Source organism: Temnothorax nylanderi, unplaced genomic scaffold (genome assembly GCF_030848795.1).
Source record: "Temnothorax nylanderi isolate EJ_2023f unplaced genomic scaffold, tnyl_v1.0 TNYL_tig0148_pilon, whole genome shotgun sequence".
Lineage (NCBI taxonomy): Eukaryota > Metazoa > Arthropoda > Insecta > Hymenoptera > Formicidae > Temnothorax > Temnothorax nylanderi.
Window position 1 is genome coordinate 439319 of NW_027249210.1, and position 22070 is coordinate 461388.

At 37.6% G+C, this 22070-nt stretch overlaps 1 long non-coding RNA gene and 1 other non-coding gene across 3 annotated transcripts; one reads left to right on the forward strand and one right to left on the reverse strand.

The window, feature by feature from the left end:
• The first annotated feature begins 1433 nt into the window (after nt 1-1433).
• LOC139777446 (uncharacterized) lies at nt 1434-18541 on the forward strand. 2 transcript variants are annotated; one of them, XR_011719359.1, is made up of 3 exons: nt 1434-1954; nt 12674-13094; nt 18402-18541. It is a non-coding gene; the product is annotated as an uncharacterized lncRNA (long non-coding RNA). The 2 variants fall into 2 exon arrangements; XR_011719360.1 differs by having other exon boundaries at nt 1441-1954; nt 12731-13094.
• A 385-nt stretch (nt 18542-18926) lies between these two features.
• Trnae-uuc (transfer RNA glutamic acid (anticodon UUC)) lies at nt 18927-18998 on the reverse strand. The gene has a single exon. It is a non-coding gene; the product is annotated as a tRNA-Glu (tRNA).
• Nucleotides 18999-22070: the final 3072 nt, after the last annotated feature.

The following is a 22070-nucleotide window of genomic DNA, read 5'->3' on the forward strand; positions in this document are numbered from 1 at the left end:
GACTGGCCGTAAGAATTCTACGACCGTTACAAAACTGCCGTTAATAAATCTAGGCTAATTAGTTAGGAGGCGAAGACGAGTTACGTGCGCCGACGTGTTTTATGCATTGTTCGAGCCGAGTTTACAAAGTACGACGTGCACATTATAGTCGTCGTCGTCTCAATGCGAAAACATCAACGCGCACACCCAACTCTCGGTCTCGCGCCTGCAAAAAATCGATTGACGCATTTTTCACGATTCGTATGGTTTTTTTTTTTTTCATAATCGCTCCCGTCTATCGTATATCGTCTTGGTTCAGAGACATCGTTTATATTACTGCTTAGAAACATAATATAAACTCTACAAAGTGATAAATATTGAGTTTTTTTTAACATAATTATCGATTAACATAATATTATATGTATTATCATTGCTGATTTCGGCTATCTACGCATAATTGCAGGATTATTATAGAAAGGTATTATTAGAAAAAATAACATTAAATAGACAATTAAAAGACTCGTGTCTCTTCTTTAATGAAGATAAATCTATCGGTAAAAATAAAAGCGTCGTATTAAAAGCGTAAACTCGCGAGAATGATAGAAAAGCAAGTAAGAGATGCTGTTAAGTTTCGCTAAAAACTACGAAAAAGAAACGCGCATTCTAGTATTAATGATCCATTCACTGTATCGAAAAAAACTGACAAATGCGAATGAATCGTTCATCTGATTCCCGAGAATTACAGAGAAATACAAAGAGCGACAGCCGATCTCGAGAGTTGATTGCCAATGCGTGTCTATTACGCCTTAATTACAGTTCTGTGAATCACGTCAGAAGTTCTAAGCAATTAAGACAGATTTAGTGCGAACTAAAGTAAGATTCAGTCTGCTGACGACGATAAGTATACGGTAGTGAAAAAAATCGAGTGTTAACTTTAACCCCCAACTTGTCAAGAGTTAAAAAGTTTACTTAACATTATAAAGCTGCTATACATCCATTTTTCAGTGTACCTAATCGGCAACTATTTAGTCCAGCTTTCACAGTCGGAAATTGATTAATTAAATTGATACCAGCCGTCCGCTCTGAGATCGTTTATCGTCCTAAAAGTGGCGATTTAATCAAATTTACAACAGCATTTACGACCGGGCTTGAAATGTCGAAAGGTCAATATATTTAATTAATTCTTTTAAGCAGCGATATCGCCATTAACTCCATTAACGACGGTTCTAGTGGCCGGGACAATCGATAATTAATCGCTTAACTCAATACACCAGCATGAGTATTTTAATGCGCGCGCGAGGTACGATCGCGATCGCGATCGATCGTCCACGTGACTCGATTCTCGCCACCACGCGCTCGCTGAATGGTTGGCGAAATGCTGAGGAATGATCAGAAACGGGCGGGGGCGCAACAGTTGCGTGGGTGGATGCGCATCTGATAGAGTGGAGCGGGCGGATGGTAGCGGGGACCGGAAGAGGGATGAGAAGCACACGTAGAAGGGGGTTGAAACCCGGCGGCTGACGTGACGTGCCTCAGTATTCATCTAGCATTCACGTCGCAAGCAACCCCCCATCCACGAGACTTCGCGAGAAATCACGTCCGTCGAGAAGAAAAGATCGGTTCGCGATTTAACGCGGGACCGCGATCGGCTGTCGATCGAGATCGGCTTTTCACTTGACACTCGGGCAAATTGATTTTTGTGGAGCTCTCGTGTCCTCTCGTCGCGTTACTTCGATTCGCGCTTAGTTTGCACTAAAAGGGAAAAAAGTAATCGCTCGCCGAAGTGCGATCAGTGGTGATCGGTGACAGTATCAAAAATGCAGAGAGCCATCTCTAAATCAGTGCGTCGAGGCACTTCGACGTTACGTGAGCGTAGCGATCGCAATTCCGCCTAGAAGTTCGATATTAAGCAGCGATACCACGTGGGGCTTCGTCCACGAGATTTCCAATCGTCACTCGCGGTTTGGATTTACGAGTAAATTATATGATAAACAAATTCTACTGCACATTTCATTGCACATTCATCAATCAAAAATTTCGCGAAACTTTTGAAAGACATCAGATATATATGTAGAACGATTTTTGGAAAATTACATATGATTAAACAACGACATATTTATATGTGATATAACCTGATAACAACTTATATATATATACTTCCACATTTCTCGTAAAGTTTACAAAGTTCATTATTCATCTTAAAAAAAAAAAAAAAAATATATATGATTTAGTTCATTAATATAAAATTTTCAGGGGTATTATATGCAATTAATGTTCTTTTCGTATATTTTATATATGACATTAATTTTTATATCACGTATAAGAACCACTTAAATTGAAGTGAAAATTGAAGTAAAAATTGAAGTAGTCACGATGGCAATTACGATGATTAATTTCTGTTCACGCAAGTTACTATCGAATATGGATCTCGATCCTTTGAATCGAATTATATTCCGGTTTCTCGTTCACTATAGACCGCAAATTGAAGTTTCTTAGCACAAAGTTCAAAGTTCAGCACAAGTGAGCTGGAAAATCCGAAATGATGTGCGGGCGTGATAAAAACTAGATGAACATGTACATATCATACCGATCCGCGTAATATTTCAATAATATCGCACAACTGACGGCACTCCTACGCAACGTTCGCGCAATAGAATGTAGATCCCGGTAATCATGGTATTTGCGCCAGGAACGCGAGTGTGAAACTGCGGGAAAATATCGGGAAAATAGAAAACGGCGAAAAAATAGCATTGACAAAAAAAGTCAAACAATATAGGCATTAATATAGATTATCGGTGTTACGAGATATATCCGAGCCTATTTTATCTGTATAACTTAATTCTTTCTCCCGTTAAAAGGGAAACCAATTTTTTCTTGAAATAATTATTCCATGAAGCTCTTGAACTCTAATGCAATTTCCAATATTCAAATAATTAAAATAAATAATTAATATTAATGAGTGGAAAAATAAATTTTTATAATTCTCTCTCTTTCTCTCTCTCTCCTTTTTATATCTGTAATTATAAAAATGTCTGGATATGTTGGACTTGATATATTTATCACATTTACAATTTTTATAAAAGTGGCATTTTTTCATTTGGAAATTTTATATAATTTATAATGTAAGTTCGTGATATAATAATGAATAAAAAATGGAAAAAAGTAATAAGTTATGCGATTGAGATACACGTAAGATATGCCAATATCTTTATTGCGCAAAATTCTTCCTTTCTTTCTTAACTTGTTTGTACTTTAATTATTTTCATGCAAATGCATTATACGTTACTTTTTAAAGGGCTCCAGCATTATCAATATTGCAGCCAATGCTGTTAATTTAATATTTTACTTCGCAACTTCCTTTAAGAATTCCTCGTACATCAATATTAATAAAATCCATGCCGGCAATTTAAATTGTGATTAATTTGGATCATATTAATAAGCGAATTAAGATACGAATTATATATTGATTGACAATATCAGAATTTTGTGTGCTTGAATATATGTTGGCAATATTCGTATCGATTGCGACAGTTGCAAAAAATTGTCATTGCGTTCACTAATTCAATTTAATATAATCTCGGTACACGTACAGCCAAAAATACGAAATGTGACAATATTAAACTTTCATAATGGTGTTTCGCAGAATACGAGACTTGCTTTTGATATGTCGATTCATTGACTGGAAACATTCATATTTACGGAATGGTACAGTTGTTATTTAAATGCTGAATATACGCTACCGTTTACACGAAATGAAAGGGGTCATAATTAATTAATTAAAACAAGTAATTGGACTCTTGTGTGAAACGTAGTGGAAAAATTGAATTAAAAATTTTATTACAGCGTATCACAAATAAACTGTTCCGCGAATACATTAATTCGCATAGGAATAAAACCTTTTTCCGCGATCTACAATTGCATATGATATTTTTTCCGGCACACAGATAAAATTTATGGACAAATTGTCGTAGGTGGCATAGATGGATTCTGAATAATTGATGGATTCTAAAAATGTGAGAGGTTTTCTCGTCAGTTCTTCAAAGGGAAACGAGATTATTAATGCAATTGCATAATTTACAAACTGCTATAGACGAAGCAGATATCTGTTAACGAAATCCGGAAGCTCTTCGTTCGTGGCCTTATTGGTCGCCATACCTCATTAAAACCAGGAAGTCGATTGCGTTCCTAATGAAGCTCCAGTAGAAAGAATTATCCACCTTTTTCTTTCATCATGTTACGTTGTTTCATCCTATCTGACGGCAAAGATTTCATTTAGCTTCAAAAAACTAAATTTGACGATGACATCATTTAACTCTTTATGAATGCATTTTTTCAACATGAACTATACGGCTTTTTCATATTAATTTTTCAAGTTTATTTTGCGCGATTGCAATCTATTGTTAAAATTACAAAAGTGAAAGAATAATGAAAAAATTATTTTTTCTCTGAATATAATTTTTTCGTACAAAAAAACACACAAATTAAATCCGTAGATGATTAGAAATTACAAAAGATTACGTAATTTTCATGGGAACTCCGATTTCGAAAACCGATAAGATAATAACGTCATTTACGAAATTAATTAATTAACGAAATAAATCTGGCAATATCATGTGATAAAATATGATTATGTACAAAAAGACGAGAGATAAACTCGCTATTCAGAATATAAATACTCTCTCTTCCATTTAAATTCTTTTTATTCTCACACTGATACTATTCACTTTCTACCATTTGCGAGTCATTCTCTTTAAGAGAAGATGAATCGTCACGGAGAGACTGATGGAAGCAATGCGGCGACAATATCCCGATATTTACTTCCAATATAAATCGTTAAAGGCGTAATCATTTCCTGTCACTTTCGTACATGAAAAAGAACTGTTATATCTGCCTTTTTCAAAAATTATCAAAATATATTTGTTTAGTAAACAAATTTATCTATTTGGCTCTCGTTTCCACAATAAAATTATTAATTTCTACAAATATGTCTAAACTCGTTTAACGGTATTTGTTGTAAAAATAATCGGTATTTTTATATTCAAATTAATAATTGTTGAATAATAATGACAACCCTGTTATTTTTTATTACTAGTTTAAAAAAGAAAAGGTTATGCTACTTCTCCACGTAATCTAAATGCACAGCGTGTTACAGTATTCTATCCGGCTAAGTAAAATGGAAACTGATTAAATAATAATATTAATTAATATTTCGTTTCTCCGAGGAAAAAATTCCTCCAGAGTAAAATGACAAAATCATTTTCGCGTTACCCTCCGCAGAGAGTTTCTCCGTAAATCACATCATTTCCGCAGGGGACGATTACTATGGAAGGCGATTCCTCTAAATTCCTATATCCACTCTGCACGACCATCGTAACCAGAAACATCGTGACACCTCCTTCCATTTTTCTCGATAAAAGTTTACGCGCAATTGAGCAAAAACATCGACACGTATTATTTTCTATCGATAGCCGTGGTTCTTTTTTTTTGTTAACAAATGCTTAAAAGAAAATCCGATAAAAGAATGTAAGAATCGCTATAATATTCAGTAAGCGACCGGAAGGAACATATACAAATAGACATTCTTGCAAATTAAAATCCGCAAATTAAAATTCTTATCTCCGACCATCGACTAATTTCTGCTTGGAAGATTCAACTCTCGCAATACACTTCAGTTATACACGCGGTTGTACCACCGCGCGCAATTTGCACGACAGCCCTCGGTTCTTCTTCTCTTTTTTGGTCTTTTAATCCCACACGAGACGTCAGGCTTCTTTCAGCCTGTCCCTAGCGAGTCACGGTTGTATATATACATAAAAGCCTCGTCTGAGAGAAATATGAGCGAATTTCTGACAAGCTCTCGTCACTAATTATTCTGAAATTTAGATACATTTTTCAACGAAGTTTTCCGATAGAAAAAGAATTATAAAAAATCGAATTTGGGAGGTGAGACTTTATCGGTACTGTAACTGGATGAAAAAGCGTAATATATAGGAACAGCTGACGAAAGCGATACATCGCCATGGAGGCAAAATGAATTCCGTGTCGGTAAGAAATCCAATTTGCGGCCGTGTTAGAAACTGAGGAACCGATCGTTGATGAAAGATTTTAAAAGTAACGATAAAGGGAAAGACTATTGCTGTGCGCAACGCAGCGGAAAACGGACGAGATTTCTGTCGGAGAAAAAATAACGTTTATAACGGATAATTCATTATTGCAGGATTAATTATCGGACCAATCGTGGGCGCAAAAAAAAGAGTTAAAGTATAAACTACGTTGCGAGTTGATTGTGATGTAATGCAAAGAAAAATACTCTCACGTGAAATGAGATTTGTCGCCAGTTCAACGTCGGAACAGAAATAAAATGAAAACAAAAATAAAAAATAAAATATATTTTATCGGTTTTGGATGTGTGTATTAGATAGGAGAATCGCACACCGTTATTCCAACGAACGAGATTAAAAGATCAAATCGCAGACAATAATTTACGCGCTACAAAAAGCATCCTATATAAAAAAAGAAGTAATCGTCCATGTCAAATAAATAAAAATTAATTGTTGAATTAAATTGAGATAAAAATAAGATAATTGAGATAAAAAAATGGTACAATCACTTCTTTATGGACTTAGCCAACGCGTGAATTTTAGTATAACTAATTATACAAAGTTTTAAAGATAAAAAAAATAGCTTCTCTCGCATTCCTCTCGTATCAATGTATTTATATCGCTAGAACTCACACGTGTACTTACATCATGACAGCTGCTCCTACATATTTCGCGCTCGCACACATTGCCAATGCTAACTAAATAATTCCTGCCGTTCTATTCTAAACCGTTTATGACTCATATTTCTGCTATGCGAATTGTAATTTTCCATGAGGAATAATGTACTGGAAATTCGATAAGGAATTCGGGTTGCTTCCCAGTTTAGCGACTTGTGGAACGCCAGGGCCCGCCGCGCCCACCCCGGCGCGAATGCACGACGTAATTCCTCGCGCAAGGTCGGTCCACTTTGTGAAGGCGCGCTATCTTTCATTCCGGCGAAATTAAATTATCGCGATTCACCGCTGGAAATTATGACGTCGCGGTTCGTTTAACGTGTTCGCGCACCGCGTGCGTCAGCCACTTTTTTCCACATTCGTTTTCCGCAACTCCGACCGCCTAAGATGTGCCCATGTGTCCTATATTTAATCGCGCCCCGCGGAGAGACCGTCTCGCGTCTGCGAAAACTTTTTCCTCTTATGTTCCTTAACGTCTATCTGCCTGTCCATTTCGAGAATGCCATCGGGTGTAATTCCTTCCAGCGAAAAGTTGAACCGAAACTCGTCCTTGCTACGTTCGAGAACAATTTTAGCGCGTGGACAGTTTAAATTTATATTGGATTTGTATATTTCGCCGAAAGTTTTTACGTATTCAAAGCGCGTAGAGTTTTCGAAAAAAAAAAAAAAGAATTAATTATAAATTACGAAATTATTACATCAAGCTACAAGTTATACCTACTATTGTAATTTATTGTAACTTTTCTTTCTAATTTTCTATTAATTTGTACAACTGTAACAACTTTTAATAAATAAATTTTTCTAATGCCAGAACATTTGATTTATTTCCGGAGTACCAAATTTTTTAAAATTATATTTTTGTCATAATTGAATAATACCTACACAATTAATGCGGTATTATTGTCAAATTATATAATTTTGTTCTACTTACAATAGTAAGTTAAGTCAAATATTTTTTTTTCTTCATAGATTAGCACAACCGAGTGATAATCCAAACTAATTTACGTGCTGAAAACTGCAAAATGCGCGGATTTATTTTGGTGAAATATTTCAACGTTCAAAAAAAGTGTTGCTATTAGCCGTAAGAAAAACCGGCCGCGGAAAACGCTGTTTTTATCGCCGACGTGGACGCGTGTTTGTCGGAGGTAGACTCGCCGAAGCGTAAGAACTGAAAGCCAAAAGGGGAAAGAAAAACACGACCACGGGGGGAAAGCCGTTTAATAAAATCCGGACTGGACGATCGCATTGTAAAGACTGAACGAGCCATTAAACGACGAAATCGAAATCAATCGCGTGTCGTCACGCGCATGAAACGCACAACTTTTTGCAACGTGATGCGTATCAAATTATCAAATTAGACCGTCAGAATCACGGGCTCATGATCAATTGATATCAAATTCAACAGCTGCAGCCGTAATGATGCAATGATTACACGAAGTGCGAGATAAATGCAATATACCTAATTGATATGTGGTTGCTGCATCGTTATAAATGATGGAAGGTTGGGTAATCAAAGGGGGAAAGGGGAGGGGAGGATTTGCGTTTATACATATCCGATATCGTGCTGATCCGATTGTGGCCGATTGGATTTTCGCTTCGACAATATACTTCAGACAATTTTGCTGGCAAAGAATGTTAATGATGTCTCACTGTCATAATTTAGATTACGCAACATGATAAAATGGACCTATATTTTTCCTACGTTATTTCAATGAAACCTCGTTCGCTATATTATCCAATTTATCACTTACGTTACACATTGCGCTACAATTGAAGTTTCGCGAAAATTCACATCGCGGGTTTCATTCTTTCTCTCCCTTCTTGCGCTTCTTTTCTAAGATTTCCTTCGAATTTTCACATTTCGATGTTGACGCGATCTCATCGTATTCACACGCGTGCTGGCGCATATCCCATGCTACGTACTGACGCGCACGTACTCCGCAGATTCGTTGAATTGGATTCGAGAAAAGAGGCTATGGGAAAGATACGAGGTGCAATGGTACGCTGACAGGCATAGCTGTCGCCGTGCGCCGAGGAAGTTGCTTTATACCGGTAATACGTCGTTTATCTCGTGGTCTATATCTGTCGCAAACTACTCGGTAGCGGCGTAAACCATTCCGAACTCTTCCTTCGTCTCGTCTCCTGTTTGATATCCAGCGAATTTCTTCGAGAAGTAGGAAAAAGTAGTGGGGAAAAGGAGAGAGAGGCCGCTCGGGACCCCCTTTCATCAGGTATCATCGGTCGCTGCTATTCGTCCTATTTTCGCGCGCTTTAAAGCCACGTTCTATCGCAAAACCCAATATCGTACATTACAACGTTTTCTATCTACTCCCTTCACACGTCATTTACCGCGCAATCTATACCGTAGCCGATCGTGAAATTAGCATAAATCCCACCGGGATTTCTATCGGTTTGAAATATTCCCATCGCGCAAAAGAGAAGACGAGAGAACTATCGGAACACTGTGTCGAATTTGCGAGAACTCGCGCCGCGCCGAAGAAATGCATTCAAAGTCACATTATTATTACCAAGAAAATTAATCCACTTTCTCGGTACATTAAACAGATTCCAATAGAAATAAAATGCTATTTCCGATTTAGCTTTAAACGAGCGCCGTTACAGACCTGCGCTTACATTTACACGAATGACTTTCTCTTTTCGTTAAGTACATTTACTTATGCACGGACGTGCTCGGTCCACGCATAAATGTCTAAACATAAAAATCAGCGTTAAAGACGATAAGAAGATTTTATTTCTGCACTCGATCAAGTATAATTGTCCGCGATATTCTACGCGTCATTGCGATGTATTAATCATTCGATGAATACGTTAAGTCCAGTAGAGTGACGTCTTAATGCGTCTTATCAACAATATATATCGCGCAATTCAAATCATAATAAATCATCTACGCATCTCTATTTGTGTACAAAAAAATAATCCAAGGAAATACAAATTATACACCCTCGGTATGGTTTTCTGCGACAAATACATCGACAAATCATCTCTGTAAAATATCTATTTTCTCCTAAACGTGGTATACTTGAGAGAATTTGAGAATAATAACAGATATGCGAAATCTGGCCAATTTGAAAAAGCTTTCAAGAGAGACGTCTTTTCATCACAGACACTCCCAGGATTAAGCATTCTGTTTTTCCTTTCCCGTAAACAAGGAAATTAATAGACTGACGTGGCGGACAGGGACCGTCATTTCCGAGTATCATGATGCAATCCATTCTGTCGCATAGCGGTGTCCTATTTATCGAGATGCTGTGCAACGGAGCACGTGTCACGCCGTGAAACACGCGCGTCACGCTTTTGAGCTTTAAAACACGCAACAGCTGGCGGGCGCACATGACATTTCCCGTTTTCGCTTCTTGTTTGTCGTCGAGGCACAATACCGGTATCATGGAGGATCTTTCTCATGAGGGGATCCCTTCCGAACTTTTTACTGGATAGTCGCGCGGAAGGACGAAAGCTGTTCCCTCGCGGAACGAAGTTCAAATTAAGAATGCTCCGTCTGATCTACGCGGATTAAGTTCCGGAGAAAAGTTAAATCACTGATGGAATAATTTTATTATTTCTTTTATTTCCTCGCGGACCGTATTGACAAAGAGAGGCAGATTTATTTTTTGTCCCTTTCCGCTCGTCGTTCCGTGAATACCGTCCTTATTTAATAGTACTTCCGCTTTGAAGTGCAATTCGATTGCTACTCTTCCATTTTGTAAATTACGAAAAGGTATTACATTGTTTAAAGGTACCAAAAAATATATGAGGTTATGCAGATTTAATTAAAGTAACAAAGAGAGAAAAGGACAAATTTTATAAACCTATTTGACAGTTTCGAGATCCTTTTTCGCAAATATTTTTGAAAAGCCACAACGATCGGTTCCGAAAGAAATCCGTTGCGAAAATATTATGGTCAAATTGGATTTAACGCAATAATATTTCGCTATATCGACTTATGACTAATTGGTAATTAGAAGTAAAAATTTTGTATTTGTTTCTTATTTCAAGTTTATATAACGCAAAGTATTTATAATTCGCGAAAATTCACGACGAGCGGTAGCAAGTATGACGTGGAAAATTTAGTACCGGAGGTAAAGGATTCCAGATAACTCGTCGTATCGATCTATGACTTTCGCGTTTCCGTCGATGATTTATGAATTTTCCCGGGTATTCAACGAACGGACGCGGGCGCCTGACACGAAGATGGAATTCGCCTTTTTGGGCGGACACCGGGTCGCACGGAAATTATGTCATCCCGTAAATTTCCGCCGGTAGTCGACGCGTCGGCGAGACCCATTGAATGGACCAGCGGATACTGGAAAATTTGCGTAACTGGAAAATCACTCGGCCGCGCGCAGATATACCCCGATGCCGGGCAATCTTTCGTCCACGCCACTCAACGCGACAGAAAAAGCTAAATTAAAAATTAAAAACCCCGAGTTTAGTAACCTCAGATGGAAAAATAATAAATTAAAATATCCTTTACTATTAATTATTTCTATAAATTGTATACGATATAACTTTTTCGCAAATCTCACTGAAACGCAAATGGTGCTTCATGGTGCATTTTCCCTAGAACGCAATCCATCGTTTCTAATTATTTTCTAAATCTCGATGTGAATTATGCTTCGAGCGCAGAATTACGTTTAATCATTTAATCGTCAATCGATCGGTCTGCTCGTGTCACCGTTTTCTGTGCTTAAACCGCTCCTCTTTCCGCCGTGCTGCCAACGCTGCAACCAATGGCTCGTGGCTATTGTGTTTAGGAAGGCCGCCGATTCTTTCGTCTCTCTCAAATATACGTTTATCTGAACGAGAAGATTTTCAAGCGCTGCTTTCGACTTGCCGTGGTCCTCGAGAGGTCCTAGTGACAATTATTACGAGGTAGAGCTTATATCTTGTACACGGTCGAGCATCCGATCAATGGTGGAGATCGAGATAAAGTCACGTCAGACAAAGGATTATTGATTCTCGCTCGACGAGAATAAATCCAATTAATAGAATCACAGAGATAAGGCAATGTAGAACTGTGCGTCTCATTAAAAAAAAAAAGAAATATCAGAGAAACAATATTCGAAAAACATTTAAAGACAATTTATCATTGTAATATTAACTCTATAAATGTACCAGATTGACTCATAAAAAGATATCTGCGACAGCCACAACAAATTTGACGAGTCTTGTAAAATTGCTCTCTTTTACTGAATTATTATTGATTATGATTGTCGTAGAGATTTGCGCAGAATGAAGATCACACGTGGATTCCACGTGAATCAAAGGAATCAATGATAATTCCATTGAAATGACGCAGGTCACTATGTGAACGGCGGAATGCGCGTAGATAAATGGAATCGATAATGAGGCTAATTATTCTCATGCTCATTTCGGTACGAAAGTACCTATAATCGTTGATATCGGCACGTACATTCCTATCGACGGTAATACGCGCAACTCGACGACTCTGGTGCCGTTGGCTCCGATAACTTTCGATAATAATTCGTGAGAAATCCAATTACCGCGGCCGTGCCGGCACGCCCCCGCCGTCATCGGTCGTATAACTGCCGCAAGTTGATTTCGAAAAGGTTTCCGAAAATTTCATTGTAGTAAAACGAAGAAACGGGAAAAAACCGCTCCGCTACTTTCACTCGTCTCGTTGCCTTTCGGTATACTTTTAATTAACCGCTAATTGCTCTCCGCTGCACTCGCCGTGTTAGAGCGAATACACAGAAACGCTATTACATCAAAGCTTTTTATTTTCCCTGCGCAAATATCAAGCGACGTAATTAAATCGAACGAATGCAGATATTTTCTCTTTAAATGCGCATCCAATTGCAATCCAATTTTTTCACGCAACTATAAATTTCTTTCCTGATTTTGATATACAAATATAATGTTTTTATAAACTTCATAAAGTAGACACAACGCAGTTTCGTACAAATGGTCTGAGACGGAATCACTTTTATCGTATAGTCAAACGCGCCGAACGCCGAGGCTCGTGAGAAGTTCCACTCGTGCAAACGGGGAATACGTCGAACGTCGAGGCGCGTGATGAAGTAAGAAGGGAGGTGGTGTGGTGGTGGTAGACGCGACGGGTTTGCTGGTGCGTGGGTGCACGCGTGTAATGGTGGAGCAAGTTGTACGCGCACGATGCAGCTGATGACCTTGAACTCTCTGCTGATGTTCGACCTCGTGTTCCTGTTTTTCCTGTTCCTCGTCGGGGTCTCCTGCCTCGTGTACTACCTGCCGGGTACTCGGGCGCATGCTTTCGCGCCGCACGAGATCATCACGGCGCGAATGTCGCCGCGCTATGACGCACCGATCGACAATGTGTAAGGTGGGTATAGGAATGCATATACGATCGGAGACAGGCAGGCTGAGATTATGCGAGGTGTCCCGCCAGACACGATAATCGCGCGCCACAGGCACCGATTTCCCTTTACGCGATTCATGAATAGCCGATAAACCGTTTTCGGTTTTGGAAAATCGATCGTCCACGCGCGGGCGCCGAATTACTTCCGTTATAGGTATCATATTCTCGACTGCCTCTCGATTAAATTGTTCCATTGATGTTTTCGATTTAAAACGTCCGAAGTTGCACAACGCTGATTTGATTACGAACGCGGATTGGAACTTCCTGCGTGATTGTTACACGTACCATGCAGTTTGATCGGGGCGCCCTGATTAAATCGCGTGAAATCGGAATGGGACCCTGCCGGTCGACGCTGATTGTTCGCTAATTAAATGCCCTACCCGCGTGATCACTCATAACGAATGTGTTAACGTTATTACACGCGCATTTGTCTGTCTCTTGCAAATGTTTCCACGCTGACATGAAAAAAAATACGATTTGATTTAGGAATAGCACGCGGTAGTAACGAAAATTAATAACGCCAACCAATGAAATGTAATATCCGATGCACGTCTGATTAGCTGAGAGCAAGTTATCGGATGATCAGGTCTGTCAAAAGCACTCAAGGCTATCTCTTTCAACTTTCAACCGCGACCGAATTCGGATATTGCATAATTCAATGCTGTTCTGCGTCGGGAATTGCATAAAAGGTGACCGAGTTGCATGAATGGCTGCACGTTTGTCCATTGTATGCCGAGAATAACGTAATACGTGGAGCGATCGAACGTGATATAAAATAAATTGCACGCTTGATTGAAATAACATACATCTTGGATGAAATGACATACGTCTTGTTAAAATTATAATCTTGTAAAATAAATATGACGCTAATAATAATAAAACCGATAGCTGCTATGACATTAACATTTCAACTGTTAAGCTTGACAAGGAAAATGAGTTTGAAAATACATTGTGACAAAATTGACCAATTTTGCGTTAACAAAACGAACAAAACATGAAGATGTATCTAGTAAAATATTTCGTCTAGTTTAGAGTTAATTTTTATCTTCCTCTTCAATAATCGACTTTGCGCGTTTAGTAACGACGTAAGACTTCGGCGCCGAATTAGCTCGTTAATTGCTCTCGACGTTTTCCTTTAGCGCCGGCTGACTCCATGGAAAACCGGCGACCGGCTTCGCAAAATGGAATATTTGTCGCGGAAAATTAATATTTCCGCGAAGTTTCTTTGCTCTGGTCGCCGGGAGAAATCAAGCTTGATACACGACGCTGGAGAGAATCACAAACAGCGATATTAATGAAGAACGAAAGTTTCAAAACTGGATGATGCTCAAACTTTTCGGCGAGTGTTGACACGAATAAAGGATGAAAAAAAAGTATAAAGTTTTGGATACTTTTTATTAAAAAAGGAACAACATGTGCATTTGCTTATTTTTCTTCTCCTATATTAAGTTATACTTTTAGCCATATAGAACACTACATTTTTAATAAAAGACGACAAGGTCTCATTGTTTAGAATAATCTGGGATCATATAAATTCACTATATCCTAGAATTAAAAAGGAATTAGCTCTAAGAAAATTAAAAAAACGATGGATGTTATTATCGCCAATAATGTAATATCAATTTAAAAGTGAGTAATTGTAAAGGCGAAAATATGATTGATATCGCGACGAGAGTGCGCGAGGCAATATCCGCAATAAATCCTATCGCAATGCAATCTAACGTTTTGAACTGCAGGATGTGTACGAACATCCAGAATATCCATCATCGCGCGCGTCACTATATTTTACGATAGTTCATAGATTAAAAATAATCCGATGGAAAGATAATGCACGATAGAGGCGTGCAAGCCAATATCAACACACGAGACAGATATCAATCGCGGAATGGTCACCGTCTGGAGCGAAAGGCTATAATCAAGGCGTTTATTGACGCTGTAAATAACCTCGATCGCAATTGCGATCAGAATGCATCTTCTTAATTACTCCCTAATTACTATACTAGGAAAGTTACACTTCGGAAATTATGTTTGATTCGTAACTTCGTTCACAAAACGAAATTTATGTGGTTAAATAGCATGCGTGGTGTTGCGTGCACGCCGAATGGGAAATTTCTGCTGGCGATAACTTCGTAATACACGTCAGTACGGACAGTACGGAACGAGCGATCACGCCCGATCGAATAAAGTCGAACACGCTGTAAATTGACAGCCGTCGTGCAATGGAGCTAATCAAAATTAAAGTCATAACGATCGAACAAATTGAAAAAGGATCATGCGGTCAAAGAATTACGTGTGATCTGTCTGATAAAACTGGGTTTCGCGAAAGACTAAAAACAAATAGAACGATGTGTTGCTTCGAAAACTTTGTTAACAATTGATTTTCGAAGATTTTGTTACGCGACAAAATATTACACTGACAGTTAATACGTATTTGAGCAGTTTGCAGCTTCGATTACTTTCGTTATTAGTCAGTTCGATCATAAAGTATAATATCGAGACTTCGCCGAAGATACCAAAATTGTTGTATTGCGCTGTTTCACGCGAGAAATGAAGAAAAACTTTTCGGCGGAGATCTTACGGTCGTGATTTTCGCACAATAGAGAGGACAATCGCAGCTGACTAACAATAAGTTAGAAGTGCGAGAAAGTGCAGAAGTCCGAAACACGCTCGTGGGACCGAATATATCGGCTCTGAACTATCTGAACTTTAGTTTCGCGGGAAACCCGATAATCTGAAACTTTCATGCGTACGCTCACCGTCCATCGAACTTCTCGATATAACACGCGTTTATTTTATTAGAGAAAGTATGCAGTAATTAAAGATAATCACTATTATCGAGAAAGTTAGATATAAAGTGGACGTATACGGGGTGGGAGAAAAGTATGGAAACCCTGAAAAATCTCGAAAACTATAAGTTTTACAGAAAAATGTTTCAGACAAAAGTTGTTTGGTTTCGAGGGGGCCATAAGATGGTACCATTGGTTTGACCTTGGATGGTCGTTTAAAGCTCACGTAAACGACACCTTTAATTTCTTAAATGGAAACCCCTATTTTTCAATGCATATTCTTGTAGCTGATCTCGAGAGCTGTTCAAAACACTATAATAAAGTATTTTTTCATTAAGAACTTTTGGAATTATGAGGCTTGAAAGTTCTAGTATTTTGACATAAAATACAAAATATCTTGTAAAACATTAAGTTTTCGGTAATGTTACCTTAATACTTTTATGCACAGAATAATGAGACGAATCAATTGGTATGAAAAAAAGGCACAGTTCCTTTAAGAAAAAATATGTAATTTGCAACACGCATCTGCATACTTTTTCTTAAAAGCAACTATGTCTTTTTTTCATACCAATTGATTCGTCTCATTATTCTGTGCATAAAAGTATTAAGGTAACATTACCGAAAACTTAATGTTTTACAAGATATTTTGTATTTTATGTCAAAATACTAGAACTTTCAAGCCTCATAATTCCAAAAGTTCTTAATGAAAAAATACTTTATTATAGTGTTTTGAAAAGCTCTCGAGATCAGCTACAAGAATATGCATTGAAAAATAGGGGTTTCCATTTAAGAAATTAAATGTGTCGTTTACGTGAGCTTTAAACGACCATCCAAGGTCAAACCAATGGTACCATCTTATGGCCCCCTCGAAACCAAACAACTTTTGTCTGAAACATTTTTCTGTAAAACTTATAGTTTTCGAGATTTTTCAGGGTTTCCATACTTTTCTCCCACCCTGTATATGTATATATTTCTTTGTCGATTTAATAAAAATGATTCTATAATCACAATAACCATAAAGTAAATAGACATAACGTATTTTAAAGTTACCACTAAAATTTCCCTTCATGATTTTCATGAAACTTGAATATAATTATCGGAATGTATTTGCTTTTCATGTTAAACAGCTCGACGTCATAATTAGGTGGCGGATTAAATTTTAATACATCCAAACACGACCTATGCCCTATGCGTCGCGCAAACGTGCACGAGACAAGTCCCATTTCCCGTAACGTGCAGAAATCAGTGAGAAACACAGAGAAAAGCAGATAACGATAGCCCGCGTTACTCTACTTGAAAGAGCAGTCGCAGAGGAGAACGCTGCTGAAAACGGGACTGACGTCTATTGTTTTCTCTGACGGTATCTGTTGATTGTTCCTCGAGATGTGCATATGACGTCGAGATTCCCGTGGTTGCTAGATTTATAAGCAAAATTGCAGACGATCAGAGACAGAAGAACCGCGTCGCCACGTGGTTGCCTGTGTTTGATTAAAAATAAATTTGCGGGAAAACTCAGGGATTTTTAGTTAAACCGATAAATCTTCCCAATTCTCGATATTCTCTTCTTATATTCCAAGAATGTGGAAAAGATTTCACGAGATAATAGAAAGCAGAAAAATTTTAACAAAAAAAATATAATTTACGAAAAATATCACAATCCTCAGTTCCTTTCTACTTTTACAATGTTATAATCTTTAAAATGCAATAAAATTGTACAGGAATTTTCGAATAATTTTTTTCTCGAGATAATTTTGGAAATACATATTTATAGGAAAAGCCATACAATATAAAAAATAACATGTAAGAAGTATATTTATTATCTGATTTGATCAAATTCTCTAAAATTATATTTGCATTAGCTATCGAAAAGATATTATTATGTGCATGTTCTTTAACACATAAACATGTTGCTTTAATATAAACAAGGCACGATCATATAATAAATTTTCATCGCAAAATGCTGCTCCGTGTCTTGCGTTTACACATCGCGTGACATTATCGAGAAAAGAACCTGTACTGAGTAATCTTTGCAAAATAATTCTTCATTCGCTGGGACATCAAGGCATGGCGACACACCGAACAAAGGGGCTAATATAAGCGGGACTGAGCAAGCAACAAACCTGATACCTTCAATATGCACGCCGTGTTTGCATTTGTTTATTCGCGATACGAGCTACGGGACACGTTGCCGTCGTGTCGTTTCCCCGATTCTGCGCATGTTCACCCCACAAGGCAAAACAAAGTATCGTCGTCCTAATCCTAATATTTGAAATCTCTACCTCGCGATCCGCTCAATGTCTTCATTTCACATTTTTACAAAATTTATCACTACTCTTACATTTTTACAAAATTTACAACTACTCTTACAAATTTGTTATTAATTATTTTTACAAAATCATTAACTACTTATTTAAAAAATTCCATAAAAGTATAAGCATTTAAATTTTTAATGGATAATTATAAAATACTATTTTGTTACTCACAGAATGCCGACGGATGTGACCGGGGGCCCAGGACTCGCAGTAGTGGCAGGGGACGTCCTTACCCTGCGAGGCACAGGACTCGCTGCTGCAGAAACGTGGGCTCTCCTCTGCCAGGCAGCCCAGGCCCTCCAGGATCTTTTTCTATCAAGTAAGTTAAAAAATTCTGTTATACATAATTCATCCCAATATTATCCATAATTAAATATTTCACATAATCTTGACATGTAATTTTTGGAGGAAAGAGGAAAAAGTAATAAAGATAGATATTGCTACTGTATATTGCCATTATATATTGTCACTATATAATTAATATTTAATATAAAAACATTATATTATCTTATTTACTTATATATATTTACTTTTGCAATTTATACATTTCCAAAGAAAAAAAAGCTTTTACATATTATAAATATATTATTAATAAATAATAATTAAACGTGCTGTTTTAGTTTTATTGAATAGTAGGTAATGTATAACTTAAAAAAAAGTTGCGGACTGAATTTTTGTAAAAAAAAAAAAAAAAAATATTCCGGTACCGGGAATCGAACCCGAGCCTCCTGGGTGAAAGCCAGGTATCCTAGCCACTAGACCATACCGGATTATACGAACGGTTGTACAAAGTCGATACTACACACGCAGGAAGAAGACAAACATACTAATTGTGCAATAAATATTATATAATAAATATTTTCTCCCATAAATTGTGTTTTAATAATATGGAGAAAAATTGTTTTCCTAATTGCAAAAATCTAATAAAAAAGTGACTTAACTGTATGTATTTTTTTCACTTTATAATTTCTCGTATTTTTTTTTTAAATACAGAGAACCTCTCATAATTTTTATTCCCAAAATATTAAATGTTGAAAATACACGTAAAATATGATCGTCACCATCACGTTACTATCCTTTCATATTCCCTACTCGAGACTTACGCGATCTTTTCTGCTTTCGAGGGCATAAAGCAGCCAAAGATGATCCGTCCACAAATCCCAGAGGCTTTTCAGAAAATATTGGTCGAGTTTGTCACGAGCTTTCACTATATATGACACGGCTTAGCATGTTTCGGATATGAAACACTGTGTGAAGCCGAAACTTTATCACGATCAATGCCACCTCGTAACTCAAAAGAAGCGCCGATAAAAGTGCGAGTAAAAAAATTAAACAAGATCGAATAAAATTAATCTTAATGAATAAAAGAATGTCGTACTAACTTAATCTCCGTTAGTACGACAGTTTAATCTCTTGATAAAAAATTTAAAATATTGCTTTTGATAAAATATTATTGAAAAAAAAAAAAAATGTATCGATATTCGTTAATGTAAAATTCTACATCACTATACTCTCATCGAGTCATCAGAACTTTAATGTCAATACTGCTGTTATTAAAGTTATTACAAATTCCAATTCTTCTGAAAAAATTTATTTTGCAGCATTCGTTATTGACGTAATTGATAAGAGCCAATATCGCTTGTATATTTTATTTCGATAAAAATATTGTCACTTGCATCATCCTCGTGACAGTGCTAAAATATTCCATAGAGAGAAAATCCATATCTCCCGGGGAAATATTACACGCAAAAAAACATTTCCATTAAGTACATTGATGTCTTTTTGAATACTTCCATCTCAACATCGCCAACAATATTATAGATAATATACGCTCGATTACGTCATCAATTCTCTCCCGCATCATTCCTTCTTCGCGTTTAAGACGCCTCAAGGGTCGAAGCGAGAGGCAGTGTCATGGTCTAACGAGGCAGTTCTCTTATGGTATCTTCCTCTGTATCCGATTTATTTCAAGCATTGACGGCCGTTGGAAAAAATGCCTTCCGTATGACGGGGTGAGCTATAAAAATCGTATCCATCCGCCTCATCTATCCTCCGGCGCCAAAAATTCTCGATCGAGGTACGTGATTGATGATACATCAAGGACTTAGGCAAAGTCTCCCTCCACCCCAGAGAAAGAAAAACAACAAGAGTTCATTTACTCAATCAAACTATTGGTTCACCTCCCGTTATTCCTATTATGTAATTTGCATTATTGTGTAATCATTTGTGTTACAATATAATAACAAAATACAAAGTGGACATATATAAATTTTTCTAATAAAATAGAAAGCAATGTGCAATTCGATGTCCCGGCAACGAATATTAATCACGCGTGTCTATTGTATATACTTCATTACGCGTAATTATATACCTTTATCACGCAATTAATACGCCCGCGAATTTATTGAATTATCGCGCGAATAGTTGGAAAGTGCACGGCTGCATTTTGTGTATGACCGTATGTTTGCTTTACGAATAAATCACGAAACACGTAAATTCCATCCAATACCATTTCTGGCTCTTTTGTCACGCTGCGATTTTTATTAAATCCAGCGAGAAATCCACACACCGGCAATCGCCCGTATTATAATAGCGCAATCGGAGAAACTGCCGCAATGCGCTCGTTAACTAAATTCATTAATATCTCGTCCCGACTTTTTTCTCCGTATACTGAAAAAAATTCGCAATGCATCTGGCGCCGTATGCGTCGTATCCGTATCGCCGCTCTCTGCCGATTCATTTACGTTCCCCGTGGCGATGGGTAAATTTATCATCGCGCGAGATTAACACACTTTCGAGATGTACATCGCTGCGAAAATTACATTGCTGCGAGCGAAATGAAGATAGCTCGACGCAGCGCGACGCGAGACAAACATTTCTCATGATATAAAATAATATTTAGAAGAGCGCGGCGTATGAGGGGTAGAATTGTGCAAGAAAGACCCGCGATTTGTTCGCCTCGATATTTAAACGCGGTACGGCGCTGAGAAACTGCAAACGGAATCCGAAATGGAACATTACGTCGCATTCCAGAGGGATCGATAATATCAAATCTGGACAAAGGACAAAGGCCGGGAGATCGGTGGGCCGTTAAACCGCATGTATCGCGACAATTACGACGCTCTCTGAGCAAGTCAAACGTCGGACAGGCGTCAACGTTAAATATTCAATAATTACAAACCGTGTCGAGAGACCAGGTATCGTCGTCAAAGAGACACTGCTAATCGAGTAATCGACGACGCTGTCGCAGTATTAATCGCATCATCGAGCAAAGCCACTGTTACGGTAATTGGCTTATCCGTAAGATTACCCTTTGGATTTAAACAACTTTACCCTTATGGTTTAAACTTTCCTGTATAGATATTGCACTTTACGGTATTATTTTTAATGATATATACCTATATAACAGAACATTTATTCTCTCTTTTCAACGATTGCTCCTACATCTAGGAAATCTAGGAACAACCCGATCTCAAATCTTCTTTTAACTATCGTAATCCGATAAGATAGATACTATGAAAAAGCAGAAGCTCAAGAAGCAGCTCTCTTTCGGCTGGCTCTTGAAAATTCGCACAAAATATCTCAAGAAATATCTTCCTTAGAAACTTCTGAAAAACTCGAGGAGAACGTATGTCAAAGTCTTTACTATCTAATGTCGAAAGACGTTAAAACATCTGAAAAATATCGTCGCTTACATCTTCTCTTGACAAGAAACTACTTAACAGCGATTAATACTTTTGCTCGATTGCAAAAAGTATCGAGAAACGTCGTGGCACCACATTAATACCTATGATAATCGGAGGGATAAAGATTTGTGAAATAGTAAATTACGGGATCAGTAC